The 18669-nt window shown below is 33.2% G+C and overlaps 1 long non-coding RNA gene across 2 annotated transcripts; it reads right to left on the bottom strand.

Annotated features, from left to right (window-relative positions):
- Positions 1 to 9828: 9828 nt before the first annotated feature.
- On the bottom strand, positions 9829 to 16905 carry LOC127715723 (uncharacterized). Of its 2 annotated transcripts, XR_007988571.1 has the most exons (4): positions 16269 to 16905; positions 14340 to 14476; positions 12189 to 12303; positions 9829 to 10396 (listed from the first exon to the last, which is right to left on the bottom strand). It is a non-coding gene; the product is annotated as an uncharacterized LOC127715723 (long non-coding RNA). The 2 variants fall into 2 exon arrangements; XR_007988570.1 differs by lacking the exon at positions 9829 to 10396 and having other exon boundaries at positions 12020 to 12303.
- Between the last annotated feature and the right edge of the window lie 1764 nt (positions 16906 to 18669).

Raw genomic sequence — 18669 nt, forward strand, 5'->3', positions numbered from 1 at the left:
GTATCAGTTTGAAAGTCGTGAGCACCAGTTTGAAACTTGTGCGCACCAGTTCTTGAAAGTCGTGAGCACCAGTTTGAAAGTCGTGCACAACAGTTCTTTAAAGTCGTTAGCACCAGTTTGAAAGTCATGCGCACTAGTTCTTGAAAGTCGTGCGCACAAGTTTCAAAGTCGTGTCCAGCAGTTCTTGAAAGTCAGGATCACTATTTTGAAAGTCGTGCGCGCCAGTTTGAAAATCGTGTGCGCCAGTTCGAAAGTCATTCGCACCAGTTTGAAAGTCATGCGCATACGTTTGAACGTCGTGCCAACGAGTTTCAAAGTCGTGTGCAAGATAATTCAAACCAGTGCGCAGCAGATTAAATCTCTGGCAAACGAAAAAAAAAAAATTATTACTTGACACTTAAGGGGCTCCTTAATTATGCTTTACTCTTCTGACTGTATTATCAACTACAAAAACTTTTTTGATGGCGTCTTTGTTTGATTCAACTGGTTACGCCTTTTCTTTCACGATCAAAATAATGCGTTGAATGAACTTTCACGATCAATTTTGATTAAAAATCAACAAAATTATACTTTTTCAAAAATAATATGAACTTTTTCAAGTAATAACATACTTTTATTTTACTGGACTACCTGACACAACAAAGATTAAGTTTCAAATATATCATGATATATTGGAATGTGACCATTTTAAATACAAAACGTGATTTTTTTCTTAATGATTCTCATAGGATTGTGTGTCGCCTTTTGTGTTTTCTTAAAGTACTGCATTTTTTCTTTAACATAGTGCACAGTATTATTAAGAAAGTTGAATCATTTTGACAGACATAATTTTTTTTTCTGATTTGTTCTACCTTTTGAAAATACAGCAGATTATTCACAAATTTTGAAGTAGAATTACACTATTTGCATTCACGATCCGATACCAGATCTTTCACGATCCGATCGCAATGCCGTTAGTTATTCTTTCACGATCATTTTTCTCGATATACCGAATGACACCCGTGTACATGTTACCCCGGTAACATAAAAATCTTTCATAATCAAATCCTCTTTTTTTAATTACAAATACCTGTGTATTAACACACTTCCATATTATCAAAGTAATCTATAACATCAATTATGATTGCAACACTCCTGGTTGGTATCTATGATGAGTTTATTGGCCATAATTCACGAATATTTGATGCTTGTATTATAAAAATTCAAATTATTGTTATTTCAGACAATAGCAACAGAAGGTGTAGAAATGGAAGCAGCAGAAGCTGGAGACGCTCCCCCCTCATATATCAGGACAAAAGGTACATTGGTTTAAGCAGTGGTCCATATTAGAGGGTCTGGATGGGGGTCCTTCATTTCTTTATCCTTTTAATTGTTTCGACCATTTTTCTCTATTCTTTATCTATGTTGATCATTATTTTCTATTCTTTATGTTTTAACGGTCAGTGTATATTTGCGTCCATTCGTTTTTTATTTTGAAATATCAAAAACAAAAAACAAAAAACGAGAGTGTTTTCATTTTTCGTTTTTGATTTCTCAAAAACCAAAATGAAAAACAAAAGTGTTTTCTTTTTTCGTTTTTGATTTCTCTAAAACCAAAACGGAAAACGAAAGTGTTTTCATTTTTTGTTTTTGATTTCTTTAAAACCAAAATTAAAATCTTTGAGAAGTGTTTCCGTTTTTCGTTTTTGAATTCACTTAAGAAGAGTTTTGTAATAAATTTTGATTATTTCTCGTTTTATAATGTACAATGTTTTCCTTTTTTGTTTCACAGTCATTGATAGTAAACACCGGTGTTCTTTCAACATAATGTAGACAAAATAGACCGCCTGACTTCTGAATTGATCTACGATGATAAATGAGTCAAAGACTTTTAGATTACCTTGTTAATATCTTTGATAAAATATAAATTATTATATTTAAATATTACGGTGGTACCTAACACTACAGGGAGATAACTCTGTAAAAATCAGCTAAACGTTTTAATTACGTTGTATTGTTAAGGAAATATTAAGCTTCTCAATGACCAAAATTAGTGTTTGTCAAACTGCTATATAACCAATGAAATTTTTCTGATAAAGTGGTTGGTTAAAATTTTTTGAAATTTTTATATTTTTGTCAAAGGGTCAAAGTAAACATTTTGTCAAAATTTTATGAAAATTAAACGAGCCAAATTAATATTAGTCAAGGTGTTGGGTACCACCTTAAACGAATCCAAAATTTAAATTGTACAATATAATATTATATAAAGATGGTACCAATAAATAGATTGATTACAACATCACACTAACCAGGGAGGTTACTACTTTTAAAACTGATAAGAAAACTAGCCCGGTCGTTAAAGTATACATTCACAGCGGTTATCAGATCAATAGTATTCAAATCGAAGAAAATGTCGACGGATGCAAAAGACTTTTTCAATCTGAAAAATAAGGGTGCGTCATCTTTACTTTTAAGTTTATATAGGTTGATCTAAGATGATAAGACAGGGTCGTAACTAGCCTCTATTACAAGTGAAGCAAAATATATTTTTGGCGAGGGGTCTAGGCCCCCAGAACATCTGGAAGATGACGCAAAATCGTGCATTCTGAACGTTTCTTTTGGATCCCTTCTAAAACGAAAGTTTTGTTTTATTTTTTGTTTGACAATAATCTGGTCTCAGAGCAAAATGTAAAGATTTAGTGTAAGACTTTTAGTATTTAGGGACAACATAAAAAGACATATGTAGGATAAAGCAAAACATTGTAATCGACATAGTCAAGTGTGTGGCTGTTGTTTTTAGGGTATGAATGGTTCGTTTCCTCGTTGAAGACCCTCCAGCTACTTGCAAGATGAAGAACAGGAATAAAAGCCCTGTTCATTGATAATTTGTATTTTTTCTATGTATTGTGTGCGATTTTGTCCCATGCACATTTACTCATCATCTCTTTATTTTCTATTTAGAGTTTGAACACGGCTCAATGCAAGTTTAGCCCTTCAATGTTAAAGGTCATATGGTTATTTTAAAAGATTTGCTGCCGGGAGATTGGGATATCTAGCTTTAATTTAACCCAAGTCCGCTTTTTATTTGTATTTACAGCAAAGAGAGCCAGTTTTGTGTTCTGTGATATACTGTAAAAGTATAATTTTCCATGAAAAAAAGACTATTTTTTCTTATATCCTTTAGCATCGTACCTTCTCAAAACATTTTTCGAACAATATCTGGACATCAGTGGGCATGTACAATTGCCAAACCACACATGACCGTTCATTAGTCTTGGTAGATCTATTCCAAGTCTTATTAAGTCTACGCAAAGCAGAAAATGAACTTTTAAAACATGGAATATTAGACAACTGAAGCCATAGTCATGAAGATCGATTGCTTGATTGGTGTTCCTTAAACGTCGCCGCAGAACAAAAAGGCGAAAGCTACTTTCGAACATTTCTACAATTTAAAGTAGTTTTTAAATTTAAATAAAAGGTTCTTATAATAATAAAACTCGAAATTTACTAATTATATAATTAACAAATTAACAAATGAAATTCAGCACTAGGAGAATAGTCATATAGAAGGGCAATCAATCAATGAACAAAAGACAATCTCAGGAACTGATATTAGAGAGCATAACGAAACCAATAGACAATCAACACTGAAAACTAAAAAGAAATGAGAAACATATATCCGGGAAAATCAGGGGCGACGTCATAGGAGGAACAGAACTTGCTACTTGCAAGACACTTGCCGTTAAACAATTTGATATGAAGACAAGCTTTTGTTTCAGTTTCTAAATTTCCAACATGAGGCATTTGCCTCATTTACCTCAATGTAGTAAGAATTGATGACCAGAGTCCATCTGCCAGTATTACACAAACATTCAGGACGATAATGTGTTTTGCCTATTAACATTATTTGATTAAAAAATAAATTTCTGCAAGTTCACATTTCAAACCGGGGTTATCATTCAATTATTATGCCATTCGGAGCCTATTCGGTATGAGTTTTGCTTATTTGTGAAGGCTATATGGTGACCTATACTAGAAGGTGTGGATAGGGTTTTAAGGAATAGAGAACAGCGGGGGGAAATATAAATAATAGAGACTATGGACCAAAAAATAAATAAAATAGAATAATGAGGTGTTAAAATATAAAGAGAATAATTGGCAAAAAGTATAAAGAATAGAGAAAATGGCCTACAACTTTAACGAGAATACAGAGAAAAATGACCTAATATATTAAGGAATACAGAAACAAAAATCCCCGCTTCATAACCATCATACTAGTTGCTTAAACCAACGTTATTTTGTCTCTGGTAGATTGTTATCGGTTATCGTACGTTTTTTCATTATTTCTATGCCTATCAATTAACACGTGAGCTTTCATAATTTGCCAGCATATGAATACTTAACTTCTTTTGCTTCCTTGTTACAAATGGAACTTTCCTAAGAAATACAAAAGTTCCCCCACCCTCAACTTTTTAATAAGGAGATGTGGTATGATTGCCAATGAGTCAACTGATAATAAAATTAATATTTATAACAATAAAAACAATATTCAAAGATCTATTTACAGTGTTCAATAATTGGTAACCTTTTAAAATAAGTTTATCTAAAGGATTGATAAGTTTACCCTGATCATTTTTTATTTACATGCATTCAATTTCTATTTTTATTATTATTGATAAATACAATATTGCAGAAGTAGTGGAAATAGATCTTCAAGTGAGGGAAGTTGTTTGTGACTTCTGGGAACTTTATTTGGATATGCATGTTATAGTCTCATTGAGATTTACCAGACCTTCATTCAATTTCTGCACATTTTTTATGTCCCATTTATGGGCATTATGTTTTTCAGTCTGTGCGTCCGTTTGTTCTACCGTTCATCCGTCTTTCCCACTTCAAGTTAAAGTTTTTGGTCAATGTAGTTTTTGATGAACTTGAAGTCCAATTAACTTAAAACTCAGTATACATATTCCATATGATATGATCTTTCTAATCTTAATGCAAAATTTGAATTCTGACTCCAATTTCACGGTCATTCATGTACTATGGACACATTCTTGTTCAAATCCTTTATTAAAGAAGTTAGTAAATTTACTTCAGATGAAAATATAACATTAGTAAATTAGACGAACCAATCTTATTAAAAGATATATCTCTGATTTTGTTATACTTACATGTATGAGCACGTTAATATAGATATATATGCATTTTAAAAAGATTGTTGGACGAACACGTTCAATCTTAGGATTTAATTCTTGACAATTTTTCCGAGCGATGCGAGGCGAAAACAAATTGACGTCTTTCAAGCCAAAATTCATATTTTTGCTATACACACATTTTTTTTTTAAACTTGGTAATCAATTTATCAAAAATACAGTCCTAGATAATCAAATAATCATGAAATATTTGGTATAGTAATCAAATAATCACTAAAAAACAGCCAAGTAATCACATAATCAAAACCCCACGAAGAGGCTCATTAAAGATGGCATATTTTGGTATTAATATTGATTCACTTATAGGGTCTTTGTATCGGAAATAAACACATTAATTCTAAAACCAGTTGTTAGCATGATACGGGTCATTTTCTTCTCATATATTTTATGATGGTATGATACTAAACCCCTCACGGTAGGGAAAGTGCTTGATATTCATGTGATGAAGACATCTGATGTTCAGTAGTTGTCGTTTGTTGATGTGATTCGTATTTGTTTCTCGTTTCTCGTTTTTTATATAGATTAAACCGTTGGTTTTCCCGTTTAAATGGTTTTACACTAGTCATTTTGGGGCCCTTCATAGCTTGCTGTTCGGTATGAGCCAATGCACCGTGTTCAAGACCGTACTTTGACCTATAATGGTTTACTTTTACAAATTGTGACTTGGATGGACAATTGTCTCATCGGAACTAATACCATATCTTCTTATATCTTTATAATCTTTCGATCGGTTTAATTGAGGTCTTGAGCTGGCATGTCATTTACTGCTAATAGTTCTTTGTTAATTTAAGAATCATTGTCATTTTGCTTAGTTGCTTTTGTTACTTATTCTGACATCAGACTCGGACTTCTTTGAAACTGAGTTTTACTGTGCGTATTGTTTGTTTATTCTATATTGGCTAGCTATAGTGGTATAATGGGAGGGTTTAGATCTCACAAAACATGTTTAACCCAGCCGCGTTTTTGCGCCTGTCCAAAATCTGGAGACTCTGGCCTTTGTTAGTCTTGTATGTTTTTTTTTTTTAATTTTATTTTAGTATGATGTCCATTATCACTGAACTAGTATACATTTTTATTTAAGGGCCAGCTGAAGCCCGCCTCTGGATGCGAGATTTTCTCGTTGTGTTGAAGACCCATCGGTTGCCTTCGGCTGTTTTCTGCTCTTTGGTTGGGTTGTTGTCTCTTTGACACATTCTTTATTTCCATTCTCAATTTTATTGCTTGATTAATTGATTTCTTAATTGATTGATTGATTGATTGATTGATTGATTGTAAAGGGATTTTCTCATGTTACTTCAAACAAAAATCATGATAATTTGAGAATCCTTTGTTTGTTGTTGTTATAATAATGATTATTTGTATTGCCGTCATAATTAATTTCACCAATGAAACTTTACATTAATTTTTGACTTCGTATTAAATTAATTTGTAAACTTCTTGGAACTCAGCAATGACCGTCTGATTATAACTAGATCCGCAAGAATGTGAAATATGAAAACTTATTTGGCCTTCAATGCCTCAACCTTTTTTAATGTGGGTAACTTCTTTGTTCAGTTAGATTTCGATTTTGAAATTTATTTTGCAAACTACCATAGATTTCCGGTAATTGTTCTGTCAAAAAGGCCATGGGAAAGCACATTGACATAATTTTCTAAACGTTTATTGGAACCCAATAATATGCCACTCGATAGCAGCCACTTAGCTAACAGTCAGTTTTCAGATATTTATATAAACCCAAATGTTGCATAAGATTCAAACGTACTTCAAATGTTTTTATTAATATATAACCACTATATCGTCAGTTTTTAATACATAATTAAGCAGTCAAAGACACTATTCAATGAATTTTTAAATTTCATTTCTTGTTCATTAATTATATAAAGGCAATAGAAATCGCTTTCAATATATCACACAGCGTGCTGCACTCTTTACATTTTAAATAGTCAACACTTTCGAGTGTATATGGAATCGTAAATATGAAATTATTTAAATAATAGCTAAATTGCACTATTGTGTGAAATAGCTTTCCGTATTCTCGGCATCCTATCAAATAGTTCATGAAATGTAATAATTGTTCTGCATTAGACGAGAATAAAAGAAAGTTGCACTCGTGCTTTAACTTTTTTTTGCCACACAAAACTGTTTTGACAAAACATTCTACTTCTGAACCAGTGGATTACGCTTACTTATGATTGGACGAAAGGTTTAATTTTTGTATTCAAAGTATGGTGGGCAAGGAAATTATTTATCAGCTTAAAAAAATGATCCGTGGTATACCCAAACTTGTTATTTTGATCAAGTAGGCCCTAGATCTCTAGTTTACGTTTGCATCTAGTGCGGACAAAAGTATTGTCGCTGAATTTTTTTTATTAACTGCTCGATAAGGGTTGGTTAGGGTATCCGACCTCAACTTTGGACCTACTTTAGAAGGAAAAAACTAAGCCGAACAACACCCTGGATTTTTTCTAATTTAGACCCCAGCTACCCAGCTTCCTTTTGCACCTAGTGCGAACAAAAGTATTGCCGTAGAATTTTTTTTATAAAATTTTCGGTAAGGGTGGGGTTGGGTGTCCGACCCCAACTTTGGACCTACTTAAAAAAAACTAAGCCTAAACAACAAGCTGGATTCATTCCAGTAGACCTCAGCTACCGAGCTTCGAATTCCCTTTGCACATAGTGGGGAAAAAAGTATTGCCGTAGACATTTGTTTATTAACTGTTCGGTAATGGTGGGGTAGGGTGGGTAGCTGAGGTCTACTCGAGAAAAAATCCAGGGTGATGTTTGGCTTAGTCTTTTTTTATAATGTAAATATGTAACATGCTGGCATATTATGAAAGCTCACGCCTTAATTGATAGACATAGAAATGAAGAAAAAACGTATGATAACCAAAACAATCTACCAGAGACAAAATAACGTTGGTTAAGGCAACTAGTATGATGGTCTGGATGCGGGGTTCTTCATTTCTGTATTCTTTGATATTTTAGGCCATTTTTCTCATTATTCCTAATACTTTTTGCCAATCATAAATCTCTTCTCTTTTTATTTTAACACCATTATTCTATTTTATTTATTTCTTGGGCCATTGTCTCTATCATTTATATTTTTGCTCACTATTCTCTATTCCGTAAACCCCCATCCAGGTCCTCTAGTTAAGGTCACCATTAAGGCTTCACAATGCAAATAAGCAAAACTAATACCGAATAGGCTCCGAATGGCAAAAAGATTAAATGCTAATCCCGGTTTGAATTGTAAAATTGCGGAAATTTGTTTTTTAATCAATTGATCAAAGAAAGCACATTATCGTCCTGAATGTTCGTATAATACTGGCAGATGGACCAGTTCTACATCAATTCTAATCATCTTAGATCGGCCTTTCTAAACTTAAAAGTAAAGATCACGCACACTTATATTTCAGATTGAGTGTTTTGCATCCGTCGACATTATCTTCTATTTGATAACCGCTGTGAATGTATACTTCTTAACGACCGGGTTAGTTTTCTTATCAGTTTTAAAAGTAGTAACCTCCCTTGTTAGAGTGATGTTGTAATCAACCTATTTATTTGTACCATCTTTATATAATATTATATTGTAAAATTTAGATTTGTGATTCGTTTAATATTTAAATATAATAATTTATTTTTCATCAAAGATATAAACAAGATAATTTGAAAGTCTTTGATTCATTTATCACCGTAGATCAATTCAGAAGTCAGGCGGTCTATTTTGTCTACATTATGTTGAAAGAACACCGGGGTGTTTACATTGGCAATATTTACTGGTTACAAGAGCGCAATTATTTGTAATGCATTTTCCATAGGACCCCAGTGGTATTCAAAAATTTATTTCTTGAAGAATAAACAAACTAGATAAAAATGGGTAGCAGTTCCTGTGACTATAGATGTCAGCCTTTTATTACAGCAAAAAAAAAGTACATGGTCATGCGGCAAAAAGTGCCCTAAAATGCAGTTGTTATGGAAGCTTCCAAATTCCGCACTAAATTGGAAAGGTTAATTTTGAATGGCTCCTCAGTTAATAAAAAAATTATATCTTCTACACATTGTGAATTATGAATTTAATTTTCACCTATTTTCAAACCTAAATGGATAAGCTTTCAAATAAAAAATAATTCCAACCTGCATCATCCAATCAGGAGCCTCAAAGTTTTTTATTCTGAGTACCATCTTGGGTAAAAATTTTGCCGGTTGAATGTAAACAAATAATTGCGCTCTTGTAACCTATAGAAAGAATAAAATTGACTCGAATCAGGACAAAAATGTATCTGTTAAACACAGAACTTATATTAGGAAGAAATACCAAGTTTGGAAGAAATTGGTTGAGTTACTTAAGAAAAACTACCATATGAAGGAACAACCCGTGCCTTGCGGCCAAAGAGGAATTTCATCTACAGATTTCAAGAATGCTGTCATGAAAATAAAAAAATTACCATTAAATAACATTAAAAGTTCATTTGTTTAGTGTTTTTATTTATAAAATTAACATTTCTCTTTATGCATGTACAAGTTGATTCAAATGTTCATTCAGGGTGGATTCTACCCTTACTTTTCTTAAAGTTGTCAAAATTAGCCAAATTTTGGACTTTTTGTCATATATTTTTGAAAATAAAGTGTACTGAAGATGCACTCTGGATCGTTATCATTTATATTTTTATTACTGAAGATAAGAGATACAGGAATGATAGCAATTAAAAGTGGTTGTCTTCATAGTGGCTATAAAAAAATCCAAAGTTTATCATATGGCCTGTTTAGAGAATTTGTCAAATTCTGAGGGAGGCATGTGCTCAATCTCAAATATTTTTAATTACTGAATGAACTTTCCATTCAACTTGTATTGCAAAAAGATAAAATAGTGTCCTACTTTACAAGGGTATATAAAAACTTTACAAACACTAAAAAATTAAAGTGAAAACTGTACAATTCCAATATGTCTGGGTTCAAAAAAGGAAATATCTTTAAATTTAAGGCTGGAAGTATACCTCATAACAAAAAAAGGACTAAACTATTGCCAGTGAAAAGTGACTATGACACACCTAAATATACAAGACTTACCATGAAAAAGTACAATTTAGTAGTAAATGATCCATACACTGATCCAGAGGAAAAAGCCAGGCGGTCTGCTCGTGCGGCCAAACTACTGCGACCAAAGTCTGATGAGGTCTCTGTTCCCAAAAAAAACAGGAATCCTGCTGTAAATGACAAAAGGTAAGGCAAAGATATATAATCTAACTTTTAAATAGAGAAAACAGTTACAGATGAACAATTAAGAAATATCACAGTACAAAATAGGTCTAAAACTGCTAAAATATACTGAAAATTCACAAAATTTCACATTTCTTACACTAAAAATATATTAACCTGGAATTTACTCTGTCTTTTCCTTCTTTAATTAAGTAATTTTATGTTTTGTTTAAATGAAAAAGAGATAATTAGCCCTATAAAACTATGTCAAAATGTCCAACAGTCAGTTTAAAAAATTTCATACCCAAGCAAGGGGCAGGTAACTCTAATTCAGAAAAATTATTTGTTGAAAATATTCTTGATACAGGTGTAAATGTGCAATTTTTTGTGTTTTTCCAGGCCTGACTTCAATTCTTATCGTACGGTGTGCATTTACAAGATGGCAGAAATGTGGAACAAGGCCTTTAGGGAGCACCAGCAAAAAAGTCCTGCCTGTGAGGGTAAACTATCATGCGATTTAGAGAAAGAGGAGAAAAGAGGATTCTCTTCTCGCCAGACTTTGATTTGTACAAGTTGCAGTTATATATCGGATAAGTTTAGCTTATACGAAGAATTAGAAACAGGAAAGCCAGGAAGAAAACCATCAAAACTAGATACAGCTGTACATGTTGGCCTGAGTCAGACCCCAATAGCTTCCTCCAGTATGCGCAAAATCATTCTAAGTGGTAAAATGCAGGCACCAGCAGCATCCAGTCTACAAAGAAGAGCAAATAAAGTACTTAAAAACATTGTAGATGTGAATAAAATGGACCTGAGAAAAAGAAAAAATGAAATTATTGAAATCAATCGCCTCAGAGGGAAGGAAGATCCAAACACAATCAGTGTGCAGATGGACGGAATGTATAACAATCCGCTGTATTCCGGTGTTGGACGCACTCCATTTCAGCCTGCAACACAAACTGTCTATACCACAGCTGAAAATATAACAACAGACCATAATATACTAAGCATAAATATAAAAAATAAGCTTTGTTCAATACATTCAAGCCTTGAGGTGGATCCTGACTCAGGCCGTTTACATGCACAGTGTACAGATGAATGTAGTGCCAACATTCCAATGGTCAAAAGTATTGGGGATGAATATACATGGGCCAAAGAGTGTATCCTTGATCTTAAGGCAGACAACATTGAGGTTGAGCACCTGGTTACTGATCCTGACAGCTCTGCATACAGGGCTGCACAAGACTTGTATGAAGAAGGCACCACAAGTACTCAGCCTGAACATTTCCTTGATACACGGCATGTGTCTGAGAATATCCGTAAGCGTACGAAGAATGATAAGAACCTGTTACAGATCATGCCAGCAAGAACACAAGTGAAGAGACAAAAACTACTGAATTGTTTTTCAGTGGATTTGACAGAAAGGTGTAATGCCGAGCTGGCTCAGGCAAGGAAAATTTACAGTGGAAACTTTCAAAAAATCAAATATAAAATATCGCATGTCGTTGACGCAATCGTCAACTGTTACACTGGAAATTATTCCTCGTGTAAAAAACATTCATTTTTATGTAATGGATTACAGAAAGTATGGCTTATAGGAAGGTCACTACTACCAAAAACATTCAAAATTGCACACTCACAACAAAATATAGACTTTATAAGAAAGACAGTCAACCTGCGTCTTGGCCCAAATATACTTGAGAAGACCAGACTTAATATGAACACTAATTTTGTTGAGGGATTTAACCGTAGCCTGAGGCGTTCTTTACCGTCAAATGTTACTTTTAAAAGAAATGTTACCGGTCGTGCTCATTCAGCTGCTCACAGTGTTAATTTTGGTCCAGGAGAATCAGTTCTAGAACTTTGTACTGCTCTTCATTGTGAAGTCCCAGTGGGAGGCTCTGCATACAAGGCTCTAAAAGAAATACAAAAAGTTGACATTTTACAAAAACAGCACAAAAAGACTATGCAATACAAGCAATTTAGAAGTGATAAAAGGGCTAAACTGTACAAACTGTATGAAAAACTAAGTGAAATAATAGAATATGAAAAAAATATGTTGCTAAAATGTGATCAAGGACTGAAATCTACTCCGCAGAAACATAGTGACCATTCATACAGCAGAAATGACCAAAAGAGAATAAGATCTGTTAGAAAATAAATATTTATTTATTAAATTACATATTAAACAATATGGCTTGTGACTTTTAGAGCAATGGCCCTGATTTTTACAATGTAGGCGGTCTTGATTTATAGCATGAGGTTCAATAGTTATGTGTTCAGGATTGACACAGAGAGTTTGGTGACAAATATGGCTTCATTCTACTTTATTGTTGTTCTCATCTATTTGTGGCATATCATATCTTGTCAATCTATGCTTAATCATGTATGCCAGTCTATGTGCAGCCTCCCTTTTTTCCTCTCCCCCTGGCCATTTCACAACCTGTATGCCATAACAAGATTTTCCCTTTTTTGCTCCGACCCATTCAACACATTCCTTCCCATTCCCCATAACTTCAGTTTTCTTAAAAAATTTGAGTCCAATATTGTCCCAAAAGGCATCCATTGTGACAGAGTATTGATCCAAATCACTCGTGTGTTTTAAAAAGTTCCAAAAATACTTAGTTTTTGAAAGTGAAAGTAAAAGTCCATTTTCAGTATAGGTTACAAGAGCGCAATTATTTGTAATGCATTTTCCATAGGACCCCAGTGGTATTCAAAAATTTATTTCTTGAAGAATAAACAAACTAGATAAAAATGGGTAGCAGTTCCTGTGACTATAGATGTCAGCCTTTTAATACAGCAAAAAAAAAGTACATGGTCATGCGGCAAAAAGTGCCCTAAAATGCAGTTGTTATGGAAGCTTCCAAATTCCGCACTAAATTGGAAAGGTTAATTTTGAATGGCTCCTCAGTTAATAAAAAAATTATATCTTCTACACATTGTGAATTATGAATTTAATTTTCACCTATTTTCAAACCTAAATGGATAAGCTTTCAAATAAAAAATAATTCCAACCTGCATCATCCAATCAGGAGCCTCAAAGTTTTTTATTCTGAGTACCATCTTGGGTAAAAATTTTGCCGGTTGAATGTAAACAAATAATTGCGCTCTTGTAACCTATAGAAAGAATAAAATTGACTCGAATCAGGACAAAAATGTATCTGTTAAACACAGAACTTATATTAGGAAGAAATACCAAGTTTGGAAGAAATTGGTTGAGTTACTTAAGAAAAACTACCATATGAAGGAACAACCCGTGCCTTGCGGCCAAAGAGGAATTTCATCTACAGATTTCAAGAATGCTGTCATGAAAATAAAAAAATTACCATTAAATAACATTAAAAGTTCATTTGTTAAGTGTTTTTATTTATAAAATTAACATTTCTCTTTATGCATGTACAAGTTGATTCAAATGTTCATTCAGGGTGGATTCTACCCTTACTTTTCTTAAAGTTGTCAAAATTAGCCAAATTTTGGACTTTTTGTCATATATTTTTGAAAATAAAGTGTACTGAAGATGCACTCTGGATCGTTATCATTTATATTTTTATTACTGAAGATAAGAGATACAGGAATGATAGCAATTAAAAGTGGTTGTCTTCATAGTGGCTATAAAAAAATCCAAAGTTTATCATATGGCCTGTTTAGAGAATTTGTCAAATTCTGAGGGAGGCATGTGCTCAATCTCAAATATTTTTAATTACTGAATGAACTTTCCATTCAACTTGTATTGCAAAAAGATAAAATAGTGTCCTACTTTACAAGGGTATATAAAAACTTTACAAACACTAAAAAATTAAAGTGAAAACTGTACAATTCCAATATGTCTGGGTTCAAAAAAGGAAATATCTTTAAATTTAAGGCTGGAAGTATACCTCATAACAAAAAAAGGACTAAACTACTGCCAGTGAAAAGTGACTATGACACACCTAAATATACAAGACTTACCATGAAAAAGTACAATTTAGTAGTTAATGATCCATACACTGATCCAGAGGAAAAAGCCAGGCGGTCTGCTCGTGCGGCCAAACTACTGCGACCAAAGTCTGATGAGGTCTCTGTTCCCAAAAAAAACAGGAATCCTGCTGTAAATGACAAAAGGTAAGGCAAAGATATATAATCTAACTTTTAAATAGAGAAAACAGTTACAGATGAACAATTAAGAAATATCACAGTACAAAATAGGTCTAAAACTGCTAAAATATACTGAAAATTCACAAAATTTCACATTTCTTACACTAAAAATATATTAACCTGGAATTTACTCTGTCTTTTCCTTCTTTAATTAAGTAATTTTATGTTTTGTTTAAATGAAAAAGAGATAATTAGCCCTATAAAACTATGTCAAAATGTCCAACAGTCAGTTTAAAAAATTTCATACCCAAGCAAGGGGCAGGTAACTCTAATTCAGAAAAATTATTTGTTGAAAATATTCTTGATACAGGTGTAAATGTGCAATTTTTTGTGTTTTTCCAGGCCTGACTTCAATTCTTATCGTACGGTGTGCATTTACAAGATGGCAGAAATGTGGAACAAGGCCTTTAGGGAGCACCAGCAAAAAAGTCCTGCCTGTGAGGGTAAACTATCATGCGATTTAGAGAAAGAGGAGAAAAGAGGATTCTCTTCTCGCCAGACTTTGATTTGTACAAGTTGCAGTTATATATCGGATAAGTTTAGCTTATACGAAGAATTAGAAACAGGAAAGCCAGGAAGAAAACCATCAAAACTAGATACAGCTGTACATGTTGGCCTGAGTCAGACCCCAATAGCTTCCTCCAGTATGCGCAAAATCATTCTAAGTGGTAAAATGCAGGCACCAGCAGCATCCAGTCTACAAAGAAGAGCAAATAAAGTACTTAAAAACATTGTAGATGTGAATAAAATGGACCTGAGAAAAAGAAAAAATGAAATTATTGAAATCAATCGCCTCAGAGGGAAGGAAGATCCAAACACAATCAGTGTGCAGATGGACGGAATGTATAACAATCCGCTGTATTCCGGTGTTGGACGCACTCCATTTCAGCCTGCAACACAAACTGTCTATACCACAGCTGAAAATATAACAACAGACCATAATATACTAAGCATAAATATAAAAAATAAGCTTTGTTCAATACATTCAAGCCTTGAGGTGGATCCTGACTCAGGCCGTTTACATGCACAGTGTACAGATGAATGTAGTGCCAACATTCCAATGGTCAAAAGTATTGGGGATGAATATACATGGGCCAAAGAGTGTATCCTTGATCTTAAGGCAGACAACATTGAGGTTGAGCACCTGGTTACTGATCCTGACAGCTCTGCATACAGGGCTGCACAAGACTTGTATGAAGAAGGCACCACAAGTACTCAGCCTGAACATTTCCTTGATACACGGCATGTGTCTGAGAATATCCGTAAGCGTACGAAGAATGATAAGAACCTGTTACAGATCATGCCAGCAAGAACACAAGTGAAGAGACAAAAACTACTGAATTGTTTTTCAGTGGATTTGACAGAAAGGTGTAATGCCGAGCTGGCTCAGGCAAGGAAAATTTACAGTGGAAACTTTCAAAAAATCAAATATAAAATATCGCATGTCGTTGACGCAATCGTCAACTGTTACACTGGAAATCATTCCTCGTGTAAAAAACATTCATTTTTATGTAATGGATTACAGAAAGTATGGCTTATAGGAAGGTCACTACTACCAAAAACATTCAAAATTGCACACTCACAACAAAATATAGACTTTATAAGAAAGACAGTCAACCTGCGTCTTGGCCCAAATATACTTGAGAAGACCAGACTTAATATGAACACTAATTTTGTTGAGGGATTTAACCGTAGCCTGAGGCGTTCTTTACCGTCAAATGTTACTTTTAAAAGAAATGTTACCGGTCGTGCTCATTCAGCTGCTCACAGTGTTAATTTTGGTCCAGGAGAATCAGTTCTAGAACTTTGTACTGCTCTTCATTGTGAAGTCCCAGTGGGAGGCTCTGCATACAAGGCTCTAAAAGAAATACAAAAAGTTGACATTTTACAAAAACAGCACAAAAAGACTATGCAATACAAGCAATTTAGAAGTGATAAAAGGGCTAAACTGTACAAACTGTATGAAAAACTAAGTGAAATAATAGAATATGAAAAAAATATGTTGCTAAAATGTGATCAAGGACTGAAATCTACTCCGCAGAAACATAGTGACCATTCATACAGCAGAAATGACCGAAAGAGAATAAGATCTGTTAGAAAATAAATATTTATTTATTAAATTACATATTAAACAATATGGCTTGTGACTTTTAGAGCAATGGCCCTGATTTTTACAATGTAGGCGGTCTTGATTTATAGCATGAGGTTCAATAGTTATGTGTTCAGGATTGACACAGAGAGTTTGGTGACAAATATGGCTACATTCTACTTTATTGTTGTTCTCATCTATTTGTGGCATATCATATCTTGTCAATCTATGCTTAATCATGTATGCCAGTCTATGTGCAGCCTCCCTTTTTTCCTCTCCCCCTGGCCATTTCACAACTTGTATGCCATAACAAGATTTTCCCTTTTTTGCTCCGACCCATTCAACACATTCCTTCCCATTCCCCATAACTTCAGTTTTCTTAAAAAATTTGAGTCCAATATTGTCCCAAAAGGCATCCATTGTGACAGAGTATTGATCCAAATCACTCGTGTGTTTTAAAAAGTTCCAAAAATACTTAGTTTTTGAAAGTGAAAGTAAAAGTCCATTTTCAGTATAGGTTACAAGAGCGCAATTATTTGTAATGCATTTTCCATAGGACCCCAGTGGTATTCAAAAATTTATTTCTTGAAGAATAAACAAACTAGATAAAAATGGGTAGCAGTTCCTGTGACTATAGATGTCAGCCTTTTATTACAGCAAAAAAAAAGTACATGGTCATGCGGCAAAAAGTGCCCTAAAATGCAGTTGTTATGGAAGCTTCCAAATTCCGCACTAAATTGGAAAGGTTAATTTTGAATGGCTCCTCAGTTAATAAAAAAATTATATCTTCTACACATTGTGAATTATGAATTTAATTTTCACCTATTTTCAAACCTAAATGGATAAGCTTTCAAATAAAAAATAATTCCAACCTGCATCATCCAATCAGGAGCCTCAAAGTTTGTTATTCTGAGTACCATCTTGGGGTAAAAATTTTGCCGGTTGAATGTAAACAAATAATTGCGCTCTTGTAACCTATAATCAATGACTGTGAAACAAGAAATAAAAACATTGTACATTATAAAACGAGAAATAATTAAAATTAAATACAAAACTCTTCTTTAGTGAATTATTCAAAAACGAAAAACGGAAACACTTTTGATTTTCATTTTTGATTTAGAGAAATCAAAAACAAAAAATGAAAACACTTTCCTTTTCCGTCTTCGTTTTAGAGAAATCAAAAACGAAAAACGAAAACACTTTTGTTTTTCATTTAGGTTTTTGAGAAATCAAAAACGAAAAATGAAAACACTGTCGTTTTTTGTTTTTTGTTTTTGATATTTCAAAATGAAAAACGAATGGACACAATTATACACGGACCTTTAACACCCCATTATTCTCTTTCATTTTACCTATTATTTCTCTATTCTTTATTTTCTTTGCCCTTTATTTCTCCACTTTTTGCCCATTATTCTCTATTTTGTAAACCCTAATATAAGAATCCAAATTATGTGATACACCATCGAAAGGTTATAAATGTTTATTTTTGTCATTGAGTTTCAGTTTTGTTTTATGAATATGGATGTTTATGAAAATATTCAGTAATATTTTTTTCATTAATTGCCTAACCAGGTCAAATATTTGGCATGTTTTTTCTAAAAAAATATTATAGGATATTATTTGAGTTATCTCCCTCAACATGAGTCCTGTAAAATTTAACATGGTATGGGAACATTAGAAATGAAGCAAATAGATGTATCACAAAAAATATATCAAACAATTTCATTTTTACGCTTTCCACTCGTGAATAAAATTTTGCATGATTCTTAAGGGGAAAAGAACACCTAAGGGAGTTAACTCTATAAATATCAGCTGAATGTTTTAATAACATACTATCAGTAAAGAGAAATCAAGCTTCTCAATGATCAAAATTAGTGTTTGTCAAACTGCTATATATCCAATGAAATTATTACTGTAAAGTGTGTGGTTCAAATTTTTTTGGAAATTTTTATATTATTGTCAACAACAGTCTAAATTTTATGAAAATTAAACGAGCCATATCTATTTTAGTCAAAGTGTTGGGTACCCCCTTAAATGAACTAGTATTATCTAATA

Source organism: Mytilus californianus, unplaced genomic scaffold (genome assembly GCF_021869535.1).
Source record: "Mytilus californianus isolate M0D057914Y unplaced genomic scaffold, xbMytCali1.0.p SCAF_9, whole genome shotgun sequence".
Taxonomy (NCBI): Eukaryota; Metazoa; Mollusca; class Bivalvia; order Mytilida; family Mytilidae; genus Mytilus; species Mytilus californianus.